The sequence below is a fragment of the Myxocyprinus asiaticus genome, chromosome 44 (genome assembly GCF_019703515.2).
Source record: "Myxocyprinus asiaticus isolate MX2 ecotype Aquarium Trade chromosome 44, UBuf_Myxa_2, whole genome shotgun sequence".
NCBI classification, from domain to species: Eukaryota; Metazoa; Chordata; class Actinopteri; order Cypriniformes; family Catostomidae; genus Myxocyprinus; species Myxocyprinus asiaticus.
In genome coordinates this window covers 24,837,294-24,846,397 of record NC_059387.1, presented here as the reverse complement: position 1 = coordinate 24,846,397, position 9,104 = coordinate 24,837,294, and the positions used below count along the sequence as shown (strand labels likewise).

The 9,104-nt window shown below is 40.5% G+C and overlaps 1 long non-coding RNA gene across 2 annotated transcripts; it reads left to right on the top strand.

The window, feature by feature from the left end:
• Window positions 1–5,078: 5,078 nt before the first annotated feature.
• LOC127434373 (uncharacterized) lies at window positions 5,079–7,439 on the top strand. Of its 2 annotated transcripts, XR_007896027.1 has the most exons (4): window positions 5,079–5,121; window positions 5,369–5,448; window positions 6,261–6,320; window positions 6,408–7,439. It is a non-coding gene; the product is annotated as an uncharacterized LOC127434373 (long non-coding RNA). The 2 variants fall into 2 exon arrangements; XR_007896026.1 differs by having other exon boundaries at window positions 5,084–5,448.
• Window positions 7,440–9,104: the final 1,665 nt, after the last annotated feature.

The window sequence follows — 9,104 nt, the reverse complement described above, 5'->3', positions numbered from 1 at the left end:
CCTCCTCATGGGCTTGGATGAATGGTGTGTCCTTACAAGACATATGTTTTGCAGCAGGATGGTCCTCTCAAAACACATTCGCAAGGTTTTACAACCTAGACGTAACGTCTCTTTCTTCACAAGCCCTCTCTGTTTAGAGTACTTGCTATTCATTGGCCAAATATATATACTTATGCCCTTCCCTTTAAGTACGGGCTCCCCATTATTTGCACAACCACCTGCATTCAGGTCGTTATAATTTACCATAAAGTCGCAAGCACTTTCATTATAAATAAACTCCCTTCCTGACTGGGTTCATAAGGAGTTAATTCATACTATATGACTATAGTTCATATTCGTTATGAGTGCTCTTCTCCTGGCCAACACGAGGATCACTCACTGCGGTATACTCATGTCGGTCGCCGTCCCACAAGACTGCGGCGCCATGTTTCCACTATGGGAAGTTATTTCGTGTAGTGTGGCGTGATGGGATTTTGTTCCCCATATGCGTAGCTACACAATGTCAAGTGTCCTGAGTCATGAGGGAATGTCTCGGTTACGTACGTAACCTCGGTTCCCTGAGACGAAGAGAATGAGACATTGCGAACACTAGCCGCACTACAAGACTCAAGAGTTCTTGAGACACGAGTGATGCACTCCTTGTTCTCAGTCAGAAATTCTGAGGAAATGGTGTTTGTGCACCTGTTTATATAGCGGACAGTTTCACGCCAAAACAGGTGGGGCTCAAACACCATAGCCAATATTAGAATATTGGCGTTATTGTAGAGAGGTTTCAACTAGGTCGTGTAAGAAGGCACTCCCCATATGCGTAGCTACGCAATGTCTCGTTCCCTTCATCTCAAGGAACTGAGGTTATGTACGTTACCGAGACGTTTTCCCATGCTTCAAGTTCAAACACATACGTCTGAATCCTAGTGTGTTAATTTGGCGGTCATGTCTCAATGGATAATATGGATTTAAGTAAAACTTTAGAGAGTGAGATGCTTTTTACACAACACAATTCACGTTTTCACAATTCAGATTTGGAATTATTTTGGGTTTTGCCTGATGAGACCGGGAAAACCCATCTGCTGTGAATGCCGACAGATTTCAAACCAAAGGGAGAAACACCAGCAACCTCATTAATCACCTTTGGACACATCCCACTGCCTCTTCAGAATATACATGGTTTAGTGCCACTGAATTTAAGCTAAATGCTTTATCTTAACATTTACAGATTTACCGTTTCTCTGAAATATCGAACGTTGCACTCCTTTAATTTTTTTCCAAGGTCAAATGCATCATGGCAGTAACTTCGCAAAATCCGCACTTTTATGATTAGATCACGTCCCTGAGGCGTGCGATCAAACCTGTGTGTTTGTGTGTGGGCGGGTTTGGGTGGTTTACGAGGAAATGTTTTAGGAAACAAACTGGTAATTACAAGGGTATTATGCTATAAATGTGGTTTATGTGGACATTAAGGTCCCCATAATTCAAATCGCTTAAACATACTAAACGATTTTAAAAAAATAAATAAAAATGCAGAACGTTTTTTGTGAGGGTTAGGTTGAGGGTAAGGTTAGGGGATAGAATCAAATAGTTCGTACAGTTTAAAAATCATTATGTCTATGGAGAGTCCTCATAAGGATAGCCGTACCAATGTGTGTGTGTGTGTGTGTGTGTAGTCTGCACTCGCACTGCTGTTTAACCAGGAGAGAGGTTAAAGCGGTTATAATAATTAAACAGCTGCTCAAAACAGTCTTTGCAATGTTACAGTATTTTTATGGTACCAACAATAAAATAATCACAGAAATATTGGAATACAAGTTTAAAGCCGTTGCCTTTTGAACTGGCTGTTTTGATGCGGCGATGGTTTTATTTTATTTATGTCAAACTAAAAATATCAAAACAAGCAAGTACATAATTTTCTGGCTCCTGACTTTAAAGTTAGCAAATTCTGAGTACATCTGTATATATTACTACTTGTTTTCAGGGTTGTATATCTAAATATTTGGTACTTACTGCATCTGGATGGACCAACTCAACACAGTTTCCAAGACACAGCCGCAATCACGTGCCTCAAACTCTCTTCTTGCATGTGCACACAAAGGCCACATGAGAGCTGGAAAGCAGCTGCCGACAAGACAGCATGTGGGTACTGAATTGAATCTGTATTTGGTGTTATCAGTACCATAGAGAGACAGGAATCGTTAATTTATATATATTACCCAAACTTTAAATTTAATGTTAAAATAATAAAATGTAATATGTTTTCAAATCATGACATCTATATATATATATATATATATATATATATATATATATATATATATATATATATATACATACATGGGTGGCTCCAGGGCTGGGCTACCGGGGCTTAAGCCATGAATGTTTTGTTGATAGCCCAGCCCTGGAGCCGCCCATGTATATATACTACTTGAATCTGTAATTACAGTTATTTTAGCAGGGTACTGTGATAAATTACAAGTTCACCACATCTATAGATGCTTAATGTTGCTCTGGCCGTGTTATAGCTAGATGGGATGGTATAATTTAATCTTTCCTGGTTACAAAATAATCAACACTTGTTTCAGATTTATTTCCCACCAATACATTTATTTTCCTCTGATTTCACTGAGCAAATGTTTCTGACCTCAAGCTAAAAGACTGCCCATGAGCTCCCCCCAGTGGTGGATTCTTGCTGCTGTAGTTTCAGGTCTTGCAGTCACTGCAGTTGCAGCAATTTTGGGAATTGTAAATGTAAAGGTATATGTGACGAGTTTGATAATGCTCTGGCGGGAACGTTAGATTCAGATTGGCGAGCCGCCTTTAGTAAGGTACATGAGGCAGCGCTGACTGGGCCGACCTCTACAGTTCAGGTAGCTGGAAAATGCAAAACGCGTGTGCCTGCAGCCTCTGTTGCCACGGTTCGGGTTCGAATACACAAGGAGCTACCTGAGGCTAAGGGTGTGGTGATACTCGAACCGGGGGCGACACCACTGCCGGGGGGATTGGCCCTAGTCCCCACTGTGGTATCGTTCATTAAACGTGTATTCCCAGTACAGGTGCTGAATCTAGCGCATGTAGATGTCTGGCTGCCTCCTAAAGTAAGGCTGGGGGTACTGACCCAAGGTCACCAGGAAGACGGTAATAGCCTACACGAGTCGGAGGTTGAGGGGTGCCAAATGTAATGACCGAAACTACAGCAGTATGAAACTGGAGCTCCTGGCATTAAAGTGGGCCGTAGTAGAGAAGTTTAGGGGTTATCTGCTGGGGTCTTGGTTCACTGTCTTCACCGACAACAGCCCGCTCTGTCATCTAAACACTGCCAATTTGGGAGCAGTGGAGCAACGGTGGGCGGCGCAGCTGGCTGTGTTCGATTTCGAGGTCCGCTATCGGCCGGGGCATTGTAGTACAGTGGCTGATGCTCTCTCCCGGAGGCCAGGGCTGGAGGAGGTGGAGGTAGTGACTGAGGATGCCGAGTATGATGGCTGTGTGGCTATTTGCAATGAGCTGCGTGCGGGAACGGCCATAGAACCAGACCTTGCAGTGTTTGGACTTGCTCCGGTGGAGCTACTAGAGGGGTAAGCTAGCCCAGAGTCTGCCCTTGGAAACACTCCGACGTTGCCTGGGTATAGTCAGGCGTTCCCTACACGAAACCAGAAAGCGGAGACCACCGCTAACATCTTGTTGAAAGAGTGGTTTCTCAGGTATGGGGTGCTGCAAAGACTGCACTCTGACCAGAGGAGGAACTTCAAGAGCGCGGTCATGGTCAAACTTTGTAGGTTGTACAGGGTGTGGAAATCGAGGACCACTCCTTATCACCCGCAAGGGAACCCCGAGTGTGAGCGATTTAACCACACGCTGCATGACCTGCTGCGTTCGTTACCACCCGACAAGAAACGTAAGTGGCCTGAACACCTGCCAGAATTGGTGTATGCCTACAATGTGACCCCACACTCCTCCACGGGGTATTCCCTGTATTATATGCTGTTTGGGACACAACCGCACCTTCCGGTTGATGCGTTATTGGGGCGGAAGCCTGAGGGGGGCCCGGAGTCCAACTCGTTGTCTGTTCACAAGGAGCGACTCCAAGACGCCCATGCTAGAGCATGAGAATATGTTGAGAAGAAGGCAGCAGAACAAGTTGCCAGGCTTGAGAGTGAGGTGTATTGTCCTGAGGTAGCCGTTGGTCAGCAGGTGTATTTAAGGCACCGTCCTGCAGGGAGAAATAAGATTCAAGATGCCTGGGCGCCAGTGGTTTATGTGGTAAGAGATGTTCAAGGGGCTATATATGTGGTGGAACCGGTAGGAGGAGGTGTGCTGAAAAGAATACATCGGTCAGATATTTGAACCTGTCCTCGACCGATCCCTGTGCCAGCACCACGAAGCAAGGTACGACCTGTGAGGGAAGTTGTTAATCAGGTGGATGAGAGACCGTCAATGTCCTCAGATGTGGAGTGCGTAGTGGTGGAGGAGACATGGCCAATTGAGGAAGGGCGTTCGTTGCCTCCTGTGTTGGTTTCAGTGGAAGGTTGAGGAATGTGAGGGTGCTGGTGAGACACTTACTGTGATTTGAGGGAAAGGTAGATGAAGGAAATGGTGGCGTGGAAGTGGTAAAAATGGATTTGTTTCCAGATATTGTTGTGAAGCATCCAGTTCCGGCTCCGAGGAGTAGTTTGGCTGTGCCAGATGAGCCAAAAGTACCTACACCTGTGCCATGTTGGTCTCAAAGGCAGACGGCGGGTAAACACAGTAACCCAAATAATTTGCCCAAGTCCGTTTGTAATGCGGTGTCATTCAGCCCAGACATTTTGTCTCAAGTTTTGGCAGGCATGGTGATTTATACATCTGAAAAACTAAAGGGAGCTGTGGACAGCTAAGAGGGAAGTCTACGCGGACATTGATTTATAGCAGGAGAGAGTGTGACCAGGCCAATAATAGCCTGCAATTGGACTACATACCCCTAGAGGTCACCTTTGTGAATATGTGTGGTGAAGTAGCCAAAAGAGGGGGTGATGTAGTGTATGGGGGTTGTCTGCTGTTAGAGATCCCTGTGCGCATGTGTCAGCTGATGTGTGTGTGTGTTGGAGTGGGGAGAAGTGCCATTTTTGAAGAATGGGGGAGAGCTCACTCGGGGTGAGATTTGTTTGAGTGTGTTCGTTGGGCAATCGAACGATTCAACTGTTGCACAGATCTTATGTTTCTCCATGTGCAAGAGATCTCCACGGGGCGAGATTGAAGAAGCCGCCGTGACAGAGATTGAGCATGAGTGTTCATTTAATGTGTTTGTTAAGAGATATTTGTGCTATCTGTTATATTTAATGTTGTGATTTCTGAGGGGGAAGTAAGCGATTCTTCTTTTTCCTTTGATAAATGATATTAGAGGGGAGAAGCGAGACACGCGAGTGTGCACGTGAGTTATTAGTCACGTGAGTGTTCCAGTGCGGTGCAGCGCTTCACAGAGTGAGTGTCATTTATTCTGTTTTCTATGATAAATGCTTTTATTCACTTAAGGGAAAATCTGATGAGTTGTGAAGTGTTTATAATGTTAATGTTCATCTGAGCTCATTAATCATTTGTCTTAAGAGAAGGAAATGTAATGCGGGAAAGTGTTAAATGTACTGATTCAGTCTGATTCATGAGTATGAGTGGCTTATGTGTATGTATCATTATTAATTTTTCTATGTTTTATATTTCTAGAAAACAGTAAAAGCCACTACCGTTGTTTATTAGGGGTTCAGTTACTTCCATAAATGGTTTTGTGTATTTTGTTTCACTTTGGGATTTCTGTAACTCTTTTTGGGAAGTTGTAAAGGGACACTGATGTGAATCTATACCCTACTGAGTCTTCTAAAATGTGGAATAACCATAAGGGAAAAAGATACATAGTTTGACTATTATTCTTTATTTTTGTTTATTTTCTTCGTTATTTTGGAACATTGTAATTTCAGCTTTACAAGTGTAGAGGATATTGTAATCCTGTTATAACCTTGTTATTTTTTTGTTCTTTTGCTGCTGTTGTGAGTTGTGGTGTATAAAAGCCTACACACAAACAGAAACTACAGATATTAATGCCGCGTCTTTCTCGAGCGCAGTCGGGAATAAAGAATCCCTATTAGATGTCTTGCTGTGTCTGTGTCTCTTTAATAGTGGGCACATTTGCACAGCCACATATAGATTATCAGAATCACCAAAAACATTTATTTTCGAAATAATCATTATTTTCTTATGTATTTACTTAACTTTGTCCAACAATTCTACTTTCTTCTAACCAGCTGGGTGGTCACAGTCAAGTAAAACCCACACGGATGCTATAGAGATGCAACCAATAAAAGGTTTGTGCCCATAAATCTATGATTGACAGTAAATGACATCTTACATGACCTCACTGTCAATTTAACAGATGTTTCTGCCCTTTACAGTGACTATTACAAACAGTGGAGCTGATAAAAGCTGCTTCACAGAAGAGACAGCCAACAGACATACATGAGAAAACATAACAGAGGAAAACAACAGCAAAATCTAAGTGACGCTCACAGTGTATTTATAATAATAATAATAATAATAATAACAACAATCTTGAATCAAGATGTGGGACAATACCTCAACATAAAAACAGTCCTGTGTTGTCTGTATTAACGTGCAAAAGCTTGCAAAAAATAAATGTAAAAAAAAAAAAAAACAATTCTATTCCAAGCACATAACTGTCAGAATTATGTGCTTGCCATCTGTTGACCATGTCAGTCTCACATAGAGACTAAAACACTTTTGTAAGTCATTCTGAATAAGATAATCTTACCAAATGCCTTAAATGTTAAAGTCAGACAACAGTCAGCAATTTGGTCTGTATACTTTTCATTTTGGTTTTCAGTCTTTTAAACTGTGTTGTACTGCGAAATATTATTTTTGCTAATACAGTTCACTTATCTGAGTTATGTAGGTTATGTGATAAGTATTGTGAGGTTGTGCAGTGATTTGCTTGTCTAAACACAGAAATATGTAAAAACTGTAAATGATCATTATTTTAATTATTTTAGTAATAGGTGTGTGTTATGCAATGGCGTATCGAAAGGGGTTCAGTTGCCCACCCTAAAAAGAACTCTGGCAAACCCCCTTCACCATGATCATAATAATACTTTATATTTCACATAAGGTAATTTTTTATCAGACATTAAATATTTAACCAAAATAGAACAACAGCAACCAGTATTTGTTTATTTAGAACTTCTCTTTGAAACTCCACCGCTTTTCTCGCGGATGCGTGTTGTAGCATGCCAACTGAATCATCCATCAGCAGTACAGGTAGGCTACTTCACTTCAAAACCAGCACCTTAGACAAAACAATTAAGTAAGCATTTTTAAAACACATTTCGCCAAATGTTTTATTTCCACATTAAATCTTCATTTATGTAACTTTTTAAAAAATAACAATGTTATTAATGAGAGTGTGCAACAAAAACCCATCTTCCAAACCCCCAAATACACTTTGATAAACCTATAATAATGATATTATATTATAAATATTTTAGAGCTGTCGGGATGGATTTCACGGGAAATTGCATACATAGGTCATTCGCCCATGCGTGTTCACGTCATAACCATACACAGAGAAAATAAGCTCCAGCTACTGTAGCACGTGTGTGGGAGTAGCTGAAGCTGAAAGTTTGTTGTCACAATGAATGAGAAAAATTGACCATGGATCATTCAAAATGGCAAACCTCCAGGGAATCACTTTGTAAAAACAAAGAAACCCCGAACAGAACAGAGTCTACAAGCAAAAAGGGAAAGCGACAGAGTCCGTAATAAAACCCAAATCAACATCGGCTTAGCTTTTCAGAGGTGGTGACAACTCCAAAATCTGAAAGGATTTAAAAGTGACCCAGAAATGGCTTTTTTCTTACTCAACAGGTAAGATATTTTATTGATATGGTTTATGTATAATTGTGTAATCACACACACGTCTGTGTGTGTGTAGTGAAATACAATAATTATACTGTAATCGGTGCAGAAGTTTTCACTTGCTAGCACACGTGTGTATTTTTCTTTATAGCAGCAATAATTTATATAAATAAATCCTTTAGTCCTAGGCCAAGGACATGTGAGTCTTGAAATGATGTTGACCACTGGCTGGTAACAATGACAATCTATAAATTAGTTACTACCGTGGTCTATTTGGCCAGAATATCCTGCAGTTATAAAAACTTTACAACGTTTGACCTTATCAGACTATCAATCGTTAAATCTAATGTTAACGAACGTTGCCTAACTTGTAACGTTGTAACGTTATTTATTTCAAAACATCAGTGTTTCCAATAAGTCAAAACAACAGCATAAGATATGGCAATTGCCTGCTCAGATGACATATTTTCAGATATCCATCTTTTCCTTTCTTTTGTTATTTATTTGTCCATTCACTCTGATAAGATGTCCTGTATTCATGTGTGCACCAGTGCCTTGAACCACATTCATCTGCGCAGAGGAGCAGAGCCGAAGCACAACCAAAACAATGTTCTTCCGCAAGATGCATGCAATTTTATTTTTTAACCGCTAGAGGGCCAAAAGTTACATAGTGTAGCTTTAAGCTTCATTTAACGAACCAAATAGCTTTCAAGTGTGTTTGATGTGATTTTCTAGTACCAAATTAGCAAGTTAGCATGATTACTCAAGGATAAGGTGTTGGAGTGATGGCTGCTGGAAATGGGGCCTGTCTAGATTTGATCAAAAATTACTTTTTTCAAATAGTGATGATGCTGTTTTTTATATCAGTAATGTCCTATACTTTGTAATCAGTTGAATGCCACTTGGTGAATTAAAGTACCAATTTCCTTCCGAAATAGCAAAACTTGTACATTATTCCAAACTTTTGGCCGCCAGTGTATATAATCTAAAGAAAATAATTTTTAAGAGCAACATGAGCTAATTTTCTGATCCCTCACCAAAAACAGCATGTGTAACTCAAAATAATATTTGTCTATTTTAAAGAATGACATATTTCAATTTCATTACAAATTCTCATCAAATTGAATTGAGTAATCTTAAAAAAAATTTTCTTTTTAAAAACTTGAATATATTTAAGTTTTATTATTTTAATTTGTTAAAGATCATTCAATCTGATTCAG